Source organism: Lithobates pipiens, unplaced genomic scaffold, assembly GCF_037356315.1.
Source record: "Lithobates pipiens isolate NorthernLeopardFrog02 unplaced genomic scaffold, aLitPip1_a1.2 Scaffold_13, whole genome shotgun sequence".
Classification (NCBI taxonomy): Eukaryota; Metazoa; Chordata; class Amphibia; order Anura; family Ranidae; genus Lithobates; species Lithobates pipiens.
Genome location: NW_027507718.1, coordinates 45,398,243 through 45,412,099, shown reverse-complemented (window position 1 = coordinate 45,412,099; position 13,857 = coordinate 45,398,243). Strand labels below are relative to the sequence as shown.

General features: G+C 41.7%; 1 protein-coding gene across 28 annotated transcripts in view; it reads left to right on the top strand.

Annotated features, from left to right (window-relative positions):
* Window positions 1–13,857, top strand: part of PTPRD (protein tyrosine phosphatase receptor type D) — a 2,297,910-nt gene that overhangs the window by 2,173,732 nt on the left and 110,321 nt on the right. The window lies entirely within an intron of this gene.

The window sequence follows — 13,857 nt, the reverse complement described above, 5'->3', positions numbered from 1 at the left end:
CTATCAAGATTTGTATTTTATGTTCTGTGTCTACATTCTGAGCTGGTCGTTAAACAGTTAGCTTTAGGTACTGCAAAGAAGATAGCTAAAGAGTTTAGAACTCTGTCAAACTCATCATTGGGACTTAGGGCTCGTTCAGATGTGCGTCAATACCTTGTGTTTATGCAGCATTTATTCACCATTTTAAAGCCTCATAAATGCCCTGCATGAATATTACAGTGGCACTACACAGGAGCAGTAGCATTGTGCTATGTCAAAAATTAAGCTGTATGTTGCTTTCATGAGGCATCGATGCTTGTCAGCTCCCTCCATTGATTTCAGTGGCAATGCTCTATGGCCATACCTTAACATATGCACCTATAGCTTTTATGGAATGTTAGAAAAGTACTTATAAAGTATTAACTGGCCATTGGAGGAGAGGCAGTGGAGGTTCCTGTATCCCCGGATGCACTGGGAAGTAATAGAGAACTAGAGCAGAGCAGCCCCAGCCACTTCCTCTTTGTACAGAGCAGCTGTGTGGTAACACTATTTGTTTCCACAAAGCTGAGCTGGACCAAGTCAAGTGTCAGAGAGATCAAATTATATGAATCCATCTTCCAGAGAATTCCCCAAAATGTCTGCTATAGCGCTACAACCTAACCACATCTCCAAGTAGATCATTTCCATTACATCACTTTTTTCAGCACTTCATAAACACAACGAAAGCACATAATGAATGCTATAGGAGCGTTAAGCGGTATTGCTTCATTCTTCATAATCAATGCACATTTGAATGAGCCCTTAAAGTAGGACATTAGAAATCAGTAGATTTAATTCACTTTTTTCAGTTGCTACTAAGCTAATCAGTGGCTGGTGAGTTCTAATATACGTTTCGATCTGGGCATCATTAAATACAAATAAACATAGCCTTTATGCATTTGCTATAGTCAGTTGTGTGTCTGCAGCCAAATAAGATCTTGTAGTGCGGAGATGCAAAGCGATAAAGGTGTATTGAGTTACACAAACCTATCACTTTACAAAAATTATTCATTTGTGGAAGTGAAAGGAATGGTGGAAAATTGACTGAGATTGCTGAATTTTATACCTTTACTTACAAATCTGAATGCATCATATTTAAGTACATATTTTGTCTGATTGTCATTTTACCAGCAATATACGTACATTTAAGTGTATCTACACTGAAATTGGTTTATCAGTCCATAGATGTGGAATCAGCATTGGTTTCTTTTTAATCGTTTTTTTTTTAAATTTATTTTTACCTGGTAATCCATAGAATAACATGCTTTCTGGCCTATGGTGGCTATACTTACTTAACGTTATCTGTGGAGGAAGCCATGGTAGTCTCTAGGACAGAACTGCAATCACACAGTTGCTTGGAAGGAAGATAACATTGTTTGATATACCAGTTCAATACACTAGAACTTACCACTGAGCTTAAGCCAGCCAACATTCGGCCCATGTGTATGGCAGCTGGTCCAAAAGAAGCTGGCAATTTGGTCGGCTTCTGTCGGATGAGCATGCTGAAAGACCAGCAACCAACTGGCTCCCAATCAGCACTCGGACTGTACTGGCGGGGAGGCTGTCCCCTTGTCAGAATACAACAGCTCAGCAGCAGAGCTGGGTTGAATGGAAAAATGTATAAGCTATTACCGGTATACAATTTTCTAATTCAATTTCCTTAAGATTTACCCTTAACTATGTAGTGTAAGTGATGATCAGGAACGCATGCATAATCACATGCATTCCCTAACCGCACAAAAACATACTGGATTTGATTTACTAAAGATAAATACACTGAGTACTTTGCAAAGTGCAGTTGCGCTCTGCAAAAGCAGTTGCTCTTGAGATTAGAAAATGAGCAGAAGCTCTGTTGACTTCCATCATCCAATCATGTGCAAGCAAAGATGCTGTTTTTTTTTTCCTTGCACATGATTGAGTACTCTTTGCAAAGTAAAGCTTTACCTCATTTATTAAGCTCTGGAGCAACTGCACTTGCACAGCACAGTTTATTCGCCTTTAATAAATCAACCCCACTACTCTTTAGCAGACACAAAGAGGTGGCATTCATTCATTTATTCATTCTATATATACATTTTTGTTCTTTGTTTTAAATATCCTTTAAAAGTGTTTCTGTAGGAGAAATGTGCAGGTGATTAGTAGGGAGCCAAAAGATGCCTGCGATAGATCAATTAGACTAGGGCTACATTTTCGCACACAGTCATTCTATATGATGGCCATGTTTTAGTATGCTGCTTTTGATCTGTAATGGAAGCAGCATAATACCATGTACACACGGCTGGATTTTTCAACAGTAAACCGAATCCGTCGGACAATTCAACCATGTGTGGGCTTCATCGGATCTTTGCTGTATTAAAAATAAGACGGACTTTAGATTTAGAACATGTTTCAAATCTTTCCGAAAGACTCGAGTCTGGTCGAAAAAATCTGTCTGTATGCTAGTCCAACGGACGAAAACTGGTGCCAGTACAGCTATTGGCTATGAACTTCCTTATTCTAGTCCGGCCATACGTCATCACGATCGAATCCGTCGGGCTTTGGTGTGATTGTGTGTATCCAAGTCCGTTCGTTCGGAAAGTCCATCGGAACTCCGCCTAAAGTCCGGTCGTGTGTACATGGCATAAGATACAGTTCTATAAATGTAACAATATATACGAAATCATAAAATACTATGTAAACAAGTGATCCACCAAATGAAAAACACTCATTCACCACAATCAGTGAATTAAAGCCACTACTTTCAATAAATAAAAAAAAGCAACCTTATTACTTGAATTCAATGCTAAAAGTGAACAGCAGCGCTAAAGTATAAATAACATGATAAATTACATTATTGTGCAATTACAAACATGATGCATACGGACATCAAAATATATGGAAAAACGTGATAAAATATTCCAATTACCATAGTGTGAAAAATAAACAAATGTGTGGAAAATCTATAAAGGATGAATAAAATCCACAAAATAAACAGACACAAAGTGAGGTGAAAAAGATGCCAAAGTTCATGGAAGTGGTCCTCCAAAGGGTGAGAAGATCGCACACAACACAGTAAGTGTATCAGAAGAAGTGCAATGTTTGAAGATTTTATTCAATAACTGTATTACGGTTTTAGACATATTACACTAGTGGAGCTTTCTTTTGTCTCCCCTGTCCTATGAGCATGTTATACCTTGACTGCATAAAGTAGAGAGCAGATATTAACCCTGTGGGGGTAACTGCTCTTATGTCAAACATGTCAATGTGAGGCAAATAGTTCCAGTGAGTTTACAACTGATGGGGAGAGGTGTCTGATGCACTTATGGTGTTCTGTGAAGATCTTGTCACCCTTTGGAGGACTGGTTCCATGCACTTTGGCATCTTTTTCACCTCACTTTGTGACTGTTTATTTTGTGGACTTTATTAATCCTTTATAGATTTTCCACACATTTGTTTTCTTTTTCACACTATAGTAATTGTAATATTTTGTCACTCTTTTGGATATATTTTGATGTCCTTATGCATTATGTTTGTAATTAAGCAATAACGTATCATGTAAGTTATACTTTAGCGTGGCTCTTCATTTTTAGTATTGAATTCAAATGATAAGGTTGAATATACTAATCATGTTCACATTAGAGATCTGTTGTTTGCTTCACCTTGCAATAGACACAAATCTAATGTGATAAATTGATAACTGCATCTCCTCATATGCTCTTTTCTTAGTCATGACAAAATGATTGTAAACCACTTTAGTGTTGCTTTAAGTGCAATATCTGTTAATATTTATAAGTACTAAACATGTAAAAGTTTCATGAGTTTTTATAGTAACTTGAAGATGTTTGAGAAAGGTTTGAGAAAATATCAGATCCAGCAATGTTTTATTGCTCAAAATCGCTGCACACAAAGTATCAGTTTTTCTCCTGTATACTGTGACTGTCACTATAATGTAGGATTCTTTTCCAGATTATTTGCCCACACTTGTTTGCCATCTTATCCTTGCTCCATGGGTAACCCTATTTTATAAATAAAACACATTCTAACAAACAACATCAAATACGTTTTTAACAATGGGTAGTCGCAAATATCCATTCACACAACATATCCCTAATATATACTTTTGTGGATGGTGTTATGAAGAACAGTTTAGCACCTTGGGGGAAAAAAGTATTGCAATGTGTCCAGCAGGGAATAGTGCAAATTGAGTTACACATAATAAAACAAGTCAAGAAGCTACTTGTTTTGTTCCAAAGGAATTTCCATATATTTAGAGATTATAATGGAGCAAAGAATCTGTTTAATATATTTTCGAAATATAGATAATAAATTAGGTTCTAAATGTTCTTTGTCAGCCATGATGTGTTTGTACTACTGTGCAACTGAATTCAAAGTCCTGGAAAAGATGTGACATTTTAAATCTATAGCATTTCTGTTGATGCATGTTAAGGAAGAAAAAGGCAATGCAAAATCTAATAAAAATGTATTAAATATTTTCTCATTTCCTTGCGTCAGGCACACATGACAAAAGTCCCACTGCTATCTTATTCCATTATTTCAAAACAAATGATCTCAGCTGTACTAGGTCATTAGTAACAGACCAGTTGTGTCTTTCTTTAATCTCCGAGAACATTAGCCTGAGGAGAGGGGGCTTCTTAGCCATGTATAGGAGTGCATAAAGATACTATCCATTTTTCACCAATTATTTCACATGCACAGAATCCAGCAGTCAAATGCTCAGCAGGCAGCATAAATGGTTTATTCTGATATTTTGTGTACAGATGAATATATTTTTTATAGTGTTATTATATTTTATTATTCAGTATTTATATATGCAATGAAACATATTTTGCAGTGATATATAAGGCTTACCTTAGAATTCTTCCTGAAAAAAATGTTTTGCTGCCTCAAAGTCTCACAGAGCACTACATAGATTGTTAGTATTTAGTGACAATGAGCCCCCGATATTATTCATCACATCATATACTAAAGTACCTGATTGTGGGCTCTATAAGTCATCTCCTGATTTCATGTAACAATAATAATGAATAATACTGTAACAATAGACGGCGGTGAAGCTGCTTCATCATATAGTATACAATAAAACCTTGAATTGAGAGTAACTTGGTTTGAGAGTGTTTTGCAAGACAAGCAACATTTTTTTTTACAAATTTTGACTTGATAAACAAGCGATGTCTTGATATACAAGTAGCGTCATGTCACAACTGAGTATAAAAGAGAAGAGAAGCAAGCGCCTCTAAGTGTAGTAATATGGTTACATTTAATTAAGGTGCTACATTTAGCAACTCACATGGTTGATGATTAAAAGAGGCACATTTAAGTATGCAGGCATCCGGGGTAAAGCTGTCATCATAGACCGCCCTTGATCACTCTACTGCGGTGTAGTCTTCCCTATCACGATTGCATACTGACGGCGGTGAGAGTTGGCGTTGCGGAGGACAGTCTACGTGGATAGCTTTACCCCAGATGCTTGCATACTCAGATGTTCCTCTTTTAGTCATCAACCATGTGACTTGCTAAATGTTGTACCTTCATTAAATGTAACCATATTGCTACATTTAGAGGGGCCTCTCTTCTCTTTTATACCCTGTAGCTCCTGCTGGATTTTGTTTCTAATCCCCTTGTGGAGACTGGCATTTGTGGATGGACATTTTGTGGTTTCACAACCTGGTCACATTGCTATAATCTTTTTATATGGACTATAAACTGAAGGAATAAATGGTTGTAGAATGAATCATCTGAGTCTCTATTATTTCCTATGGGGAAATTTGTTTTGATATACGAGTGTTGTGGATTACAAGCATGTTTCCAGAACTAATTATGCTCGCAATCCAAGGTTTTACTGTACTTATTTATTGCACATACACAATAAAAAAAGGCATGGAGTTTGATTTACAAAAACTGGAGAGCGATTCAGTTCGCATTGTGCGCTATACAAGTATTTCATTCATTCATTCATTCATTCAGAGCGCAACATCTGGTGCAGCTTTGCATAGAAACCAATCAGCTTCCATTTTTTTGTCAAAGCTTAATAGGAACAAGCTGAAGTTAGAAGCTGATTGGCTACCATGCACAGCTGCACCAGATTTTGCTCTCTCCAGTAAATCAGTCCTATGATATAAAAGACATAAAACAGTTTCCCCCACACATATTCCCAAATATCTATATTCATAAGCCAAGTGCAATACAATGTAGCAATAGCTCGAATGATAGAGCACTTACAGTATTACTAGACCTCCTCACTGTACAACCTCAGCAAGTATCACTCACAATAATGATATTCACACTATGAAGTTAGAAAACATTCAACTCTGTAGTATCCCAAATATAGTAACACATGTAAATCAGGGAAATGACAGTGCCTTGAAAAAGTATTCATACCCCTTGACATTTTACACATTTTGTCACGTTACAACTAAAAGTATGAATGTATTGTATTGGGATTTTATTTGATAGACCAACACAAAGTGGCACATAATTATGAGGTGGGAGGAAAATAATAAATGGTTTTCATTTTTGTTTTTACAAATAAAAACTGTATATGAAAAGTGTGGGGGGCATTTGTATTGCGCTAAAAACGTTAATACCAATTAACACTGCGCTATCCCAAAAAAACTAATAAAGCTGCTAACACAATCACAAGGATATAAAACAGTGAATAATTTGCAAATATTAAATCATAGTGTAGCGCTGAAAAAGAGAGTAAAAGTGACCTTATATATAACCAATCAGTGATCTCACAATGTTTATCCAGACATTAAATCCAGAATTATATAGCATTCAAAAGATACACCTTATGTGCATAATTCATTGGTGTAAAAAAATCATAAAAAACATATAGTGATACAAGAAAGTCCAAAAAAGAGAAAAAAGTCTCTTGTAGATAGTGATCCAATCCAAACGTGAAGTAAAAGTCACCGTCCACCTTCTTTATATGAGACTAACATGCAGACACCATGTGGTATTCCCATCACCATTTATGATATAGGCTTACCAGATGTGTTAGATCCAAACGAATATACATTCGAAGGATCGCAAAGGCTCGTGCACTCGTATGCAAAATCTTTCAAAGACAAACTCTCCAGGGAAGTTTCGGATCAGACTAATCCATTCCAGTACTCAAAACAATTGTCAAATCTTCAGCGATATAATCCAACTCACATTGTTGAACCCATACAAAGAGAAATGAGGGCCACAATAGTGTAATTCCGTTTTAAAGAAAATGTAATAAAAAAAACAATGAATCAAGCGCTTATTTCATAAAAACACAGCTACAGTAGGAGTCCCGACGCGTTTCGTCCTCACCCCAGATGACGTCTTTTGGGGACGAAACGCGTCGGGTCTCCTACTGTAGCTGTGTTTTTATGAAATAAGCGCTTGATTCATTGTTTACATGTAAGTTCCTTACTTTTTTTATTACATTTTCTTTAAAACGGAATTACACTATTGTGGCCCTCATTTCTCTTTGTATGGGTTCAACAATGTGAGTTGGATTATATCGCTGAAGATTTGACAATTGTTTTGAGTACTGGAATGGATTAGTCTGATCCGAAACTTCCCTGGAGAGTTTGTCTTTGAAAGATTTTGCATACGAGTGCACAAGCCTTTGCGATCCTTCGAATGTATATGCGTTTGGATCTAACACATCTGGTAAGCCTATATCATAAATGGTGATGGGAATACCACATGGTGTCTGCATGTTAGTCTCATATAAAGAAGGTGGACGGTGACTTTTACTTCACGTTTGGATTGGATCACTATCTACAAGAGACTTTTTTCTCTTTTTTGGACTTTCTTGTATCACTATATGTTTTTTATGATTTTTTTACACCAATGAATTATGCACATAAGGTGTATCTTTTGAATGCTATATAATTCTGGATTTAATGTCTGGATAAACATTGTGAGATCACTGATTGGTTATATATAAGGTCACTTTTACTCTCTTTTTCAGCGCTACACTATGATTTAATATTTGTATTGCGCTACCCTGAGTCAATACTTTGTAGAACCACCTTTCGCTGCAATTAAAGCTGTAAGTCTTTTTGGGTATGTCTCTACCAGCTTCTAGAGAGTAAGATTTTTGCCCATTCTTCTTTGCAAAATAGCTCAAGCTCTGTCGGATTGGACGGAGAGAATCTGTGAACAGCAATGTTCAAGTCCACATATTCTCAATTGGATTTAGATCTGGACTTATACTGGGTCATTCTAACACATGAATATGTTTTGATCTAAACTATTCCATTGTCACTATGGCTGTATGTTTAGGTTTGTTGTCCTGCTGGAAGGTGAAACTCCACCCCAGTCTCAAGTCTTTGACCACCTATTATGGGGGGTCAACAAGGGCTTTTGTGTCTAGGATACTCAAAATCCTTTAAGGGATACACATACACCCCTTTCACACCAGGGCGTTTTGCAGGTGCTATAGTGTTAGAAATAGCGCCTGCAATCCGCCCTAAAGAAGCTGCACCATTGTGTGTAGTGTGAAAGCCCGAGGGCTTTCACACTACAGCGGTGCTCTGGCAGGACGTAATAAAAAAGTCCTGCCAGCAGCTTCTTTGGATCAATGGGGCAGCGCTGTATTACCGCCGGCAAAACACCGCTATTGTGGCGTATTGCCGGTGGTTTTAACCCTTTCGTGGCCGCTAGCGGGGGCAAAAGCGACCCGCTAGTGTCCGAAATGCGCCGCAAGTCCGGCGGTAAAAGCCGCTAAAAATAGCAGCGTTTTACCGCCGACGCAATGGGCGGTGTGGTGTGAAAGGGGTCATAAGGTAGACAATAAATACAGCTCCAAATGGCCAGTGTGAGCAACGAATCCTCTCAATCCAATGGTAACACTCAATGAGCTCCAAACGGCCAGTGTAAGTAATGAATACTTTCAATCCTGAAGTGTCAGTTATTAGATGGCAGTCATCAGTCACATCTAGAGGGTCATTGAGTTCTGGGTTCGCCTCAGATTTCTTGTTCGAGAAGTGCAGTCCCACCACCTCCAAGGACCATGTGTCCCCTGCTCCGCGCTCTCACGTCTCTAATGAAGGGAAAAGCTGCATCACCAACGGTAAGGGATTAGGTATTAGGCATTTGTATTAGGCATTTGTGTATCTAGAGGCAAATTTGAAAACCTTCAATTTGTCTGCATCAGAACTAAAATGGCTTCTGGAGGCTTCTTTTTACCTCCAGAAGCCATTTTAGTTCTGATGCAGACAAAGTGAAGGTGTTCAAATTTTTTCCATGTTTTTTTTTTTTACTGCAACACATTTATTTATTTATATTCTGTTTTGTGATAATATCTTACTAGAGTGGTGCAGCTGTAGTTTTTGATTATAATTCATTACAAGCGGAGTTTTTTTCTTGATTTTCAGTTTTAGTTTGCAGTTGTGCCATATTCTTTTCATTTTCAGATGATGGATTGAACAGTGCTCCGTGAGATGTTCAAAGCTTGGGATATTTTTTTTTAATAACCTAACCCTGCTTTAAACTTCTCCATAACATTATCCCTGACCTGTCTGGTGTGTTCCTTGGCCTTCATGATGTTCTTTGTTTTCTAAGGATCTCTAAAAAACCTCTGAGAGCTTCACAGAGCAGCTGTATTTATATTGAGATTAAATTACACACAAGTAGACTCTATTTACTAATTTGGTGACTTCTAATGGCAATTGGATCCACTATTTTAGTTAGGGGTATCAGAGTAAAGGGAGCTAAATACAGATGCATGCCAGACTTTTCACATATTTATTGGTAAAAAATGTTGAAAACCATTTATCATTTTCCTTCTACTTCAGAATTATGTGCCACTTTGTGTTGGTCTATCACATAAAATCCCAATAAAAAACATGTATTTTTTTGGTTGTAACATGCCAAAATGTGGAAAATTTCAAGGGGTGTGAATACTTTTTCAAGGCACTGTAGATTATTCATTCTCCATCCATTAATTTTTCTTTGTATGTTGAAAATGACACACTTATATGTCTGTGCTGACATGGTTGAGTAATCCCAGATGTAAAGTTCAGAGAGCATACCACTTTATCATCCATGCTCCGTGTGAATGCAGTGAGCATAACCCGTGTTAATCCATCTAAATAAACATGAATAGAAGGTCTATAATGTCAAATGAATTGCTCTCTTGCAATGCAGCTAGGAGTGAAGAATAAATTAAGGGTGTGTATGTAGAATAATATGTCCTCCCTATTACATCCAATGAATGTGTGCACTGGACAGTTATATATACAGTAAGTCTCTGGGCTTCTATGGTCGCACTAACCTGATCCTGTTAAAGGGCTGTAATCCTGCTTGTTGCACAACAAGCAATGTTACATTATAAAAGCATATCATATCATATTGTATCCCACAAAATTTGAATGGTATCCATCAATGTACTATTACAGTTGAAGTCTTAAAAGCTGAGTTCACATTTTGCATTTTGTAAACGCACCACATTTTGCTGCCATAGGCATAGGGCAGTCCATTGATTTTAATGGGTTGCCCCTCGCACAACAATCTTTTTCACATGAAAATCTATTTTTATTTCCTGCATTTGGGGTACCATTAACAATGAATTGCAATGCGAGCATGACAGGCATTTCACAAATTACACGATTTTACACACATTCACAAAATACCAAAGTGTGAATGCAGCTTAAAGCGGCGTTCCACCCAAAAATGGAACTTCCGATTTAAAGGAGGTGACCCCCTGACATGCCTCATTTGGCATGGTCATTTTTTTTGGGGGGGGGGGGGGCAGGACCATCTTTTTAGAGGGTCCCAGCTCCGACTTCCTCCCGCGGCACAGGAAAGGAGATTACCTCTCCCCCCTCCCTCTTGGCAATCATCTGGGACACATCACAGGTCCCAGATGATTGCCTGGCCAGTCACGCGGCTCGCGCATGTGCAGTGGGTACCTGGCTGTGAAGCCACAGCCAAGCCACCACAGTTACAATACCAGCACTGCAGAGAGGAGGGGGAGACGAGTGGAGCTTCGTACGCCCACATCGCTGGACCCTGGGACAGCTGAGTGTCTGAATAATAAAATTCAGCAGCTGCAGTATTTGTAGCTGCTGACTTTTAGTTTATTTATTTTTTTAAGCTGAACTCAACTTTAAGGCCGCGTACACACGCGCGGACTGTTTGCCCAACCTTGTTCGTCAAACAGTTTCGGCAAACAGTCCGCTCAAAATTTGCATGAGCGGACTTGCCCACACACGAGCGGACTGTTTCAGCGAACTGTTTGCCAAACAGTTCGCTCAACTTTTGAAATGAACGGACTCGCCCACGTAAGGAGGAGGCAAATCCGCCCATTTCGAGCACGTGTACAGGTAGGCGGGGCCCGCGAAGGAGACGTCGCGGGCTCCGCCGCCTGGAATGGGCTTAAAGGGGAACCCCAACGCCGAAAAAAATCGGCGTGGGGGTTCCCCCAAAGTCCACACCAGACCCTTGTCCGAGCACGCTACCCGGCCGGCCAGGAAAGGGGGGCGAGCGAGCGCGCCCCCCCTCCTGAGCCGTACCAGGCCGCGTGCCCTCAACATGGGGGGTGCCTTGGGGAAGGGGGGGCCGCGCGGCCCCCCCACCCCAAAGCACCTTGTCCCCATGTTGATGAGGACAAGGGCCTCTTCCCGACAACCCTGGCCGTTGGTTGTCGGGGTCTGCGGGCGGGGGGCTTATCGGAATCCGGGAGCCCCCTTTAAGAAGGGGGCCCCCGGATACCGGCCCCCCACCCTATGTGAATGAGTATGGGGTACAATGTACCCCTACCCATTCACCTGTGAAATAAAGTACAAAAAAAAACACAACACAGGGAAAAAATATTTTATTGCACAGCTCCGGGGGTCTTCCGTCTTCGGGGGTCTTCTCGCCGGACTCCTCCGCTATCTGTGTGTAGCTCTTTTGCTAGCGGAGGAGTCCGGCTTTCTTCCTCCCCGCCGCCGGCCTCTTCTCCCGACTTCGGGGGTCTTGTCCCCCTCTTCGGTTCTTCTGCCGGGCCACCGCGCCTTCTTGTAGCTCTTTTGCAGGCGGTGGCCCGGTCTTCTGTCGCCGCTGCCTTCCGTTCTTCTGTCGCCACCTTCGGTTCTTCTGCCGGGCCACCGCGCCTTCTTGTAGCTCTTTTACAGGCGGTGGCCCGGTCTTCTGTCGCCGCTGTCGCCGCTGTTGTCGCCGCCGCCGCCGCCTTCCGTTCTTGTTCTTCTTCTTGTTCTTCTTCTTCTTCTTCTTCTCCTGGAGATGTTGACTCGACGAGCTCTCCGGCCGGAATGCCAGAGCCGCGCTGTGCGGTCACTTATATAGTGACAATGGGGCGGTGTCACATGGTATATGTCACATGGGTTGGTCACATGGGTTGATGTCACATGGGGACTATGACATCGTAAGGGGGCGGGGTCACCATGTGACCAACCCATGTGACATATACCATGTGACACCGCCCCATTGTCACTATATAAGTGGCAGCGGAGCGTGTCCCTGGCATTCCGGCCGGAGAGCTTGTCGAGTCAACATCTCCAGGAGAAGAAGAACAAGAAGAAGAACAAGAACGGAAGGCTTCGGCGGCGGCGACGACAGCGGCGACAGAAGACCGGGCCACCGCCTGTAAAAGAGCTACAAGAAGGCGCGGTGGCCCGGCAGAAGAACCGAAGAGGGGGACAAGACCCCCGAAGTCGGGAGAAGAGGCCGGCGGCGGGGAGGAAGAAAGCCGGACTCCTCCGCTAGCAAAAGAGCTACACACAGATAGCGGAGGAGTCCGGCGAGAAGACCCCCGAAGACGGAAGACCCCCGGAGCTGTGCAATAAAATATTTTTTCCCTGTGTTGTGTTTTTTTTTGTACTTTATTTCACAGGTGAATGGGTAGGGGTACATTGTACCCCATACTCATTCACATAGGGTGGGGGGCCGGTATCCGGGGGCCCCCTTCTTAAAGGGGGCTCCCGGATTCCGATAAGCCCCCCGCCCGCAGACCCCGACAACCAACGGCCAGGGTTGTCGGGAAGAGGCCCTTGTCCTCATCAACATGGGGACAAGGTGCTTTGGGGTGGGGGGGCCGCGCGGCCCCCCCTTCCCCAAGGCACCCCCCATGTTGAGGGCACGCGGCCTGGTACGGCTCAGGAGGGGGGCGCGCTCGCTCGCCCCCCTTTCCTGGCCGGCCGGGTAGCGTGCTCGGACAAGGGTCTGGTGTGGACTTTGGGGGAACCCCCACGCCGATTTTTTTCGGCGTTGGGGTTCCCCTTTAAGCCTATTCCAGGCGGCGGAGCCCGCGACGTCTCCTTCGCGGGCCCCGCCTACCTGTACACGCGCTCGAAATGGGCGGACTTTCCGAGCGGGAACAGTTTGCTCATTTCGAAAGTAGCCTACACACGGGCGGACTGTTCGCTCAAACACAGTTTCAGCGGACAGTTTTTCGGAATTTCCGAAAGACTTTGTCCGTCCAACTGTCCGCTGAAACTGTCCGCTGAAAGCCCACACACGGGCGGACTGTCCGCCCAAACACTGTTCAGCGGACAAGGTTGGGCGAACAGTCCGCCCGTGTGTACGCGGCCTAAGTGAATTATGCCGCCTTTGGATTTCTTATTATTTAGTTGTCATTTAAACGCAGTCCAGCCTATTGCCCATTTCTTTAACCTGCTATTTTAATTAAGGAGGAAGAGTTGCAACTCTATACTTACATGTTTACATACTTACAGCTTGATATGGATATGTATTATGGGCATTCATAAATGTTCTTTACACTTTTTTGCAAATGATGTGGTCCTTAGTCCCACATTCACTATTCAGTGAAGGTCAGACATGTACCACAAAGGCAAAAAAACATGTGGCCCAGCTTATCTTTGCTCTCTGTAAAGAAAACAAGCAATTAGCCAA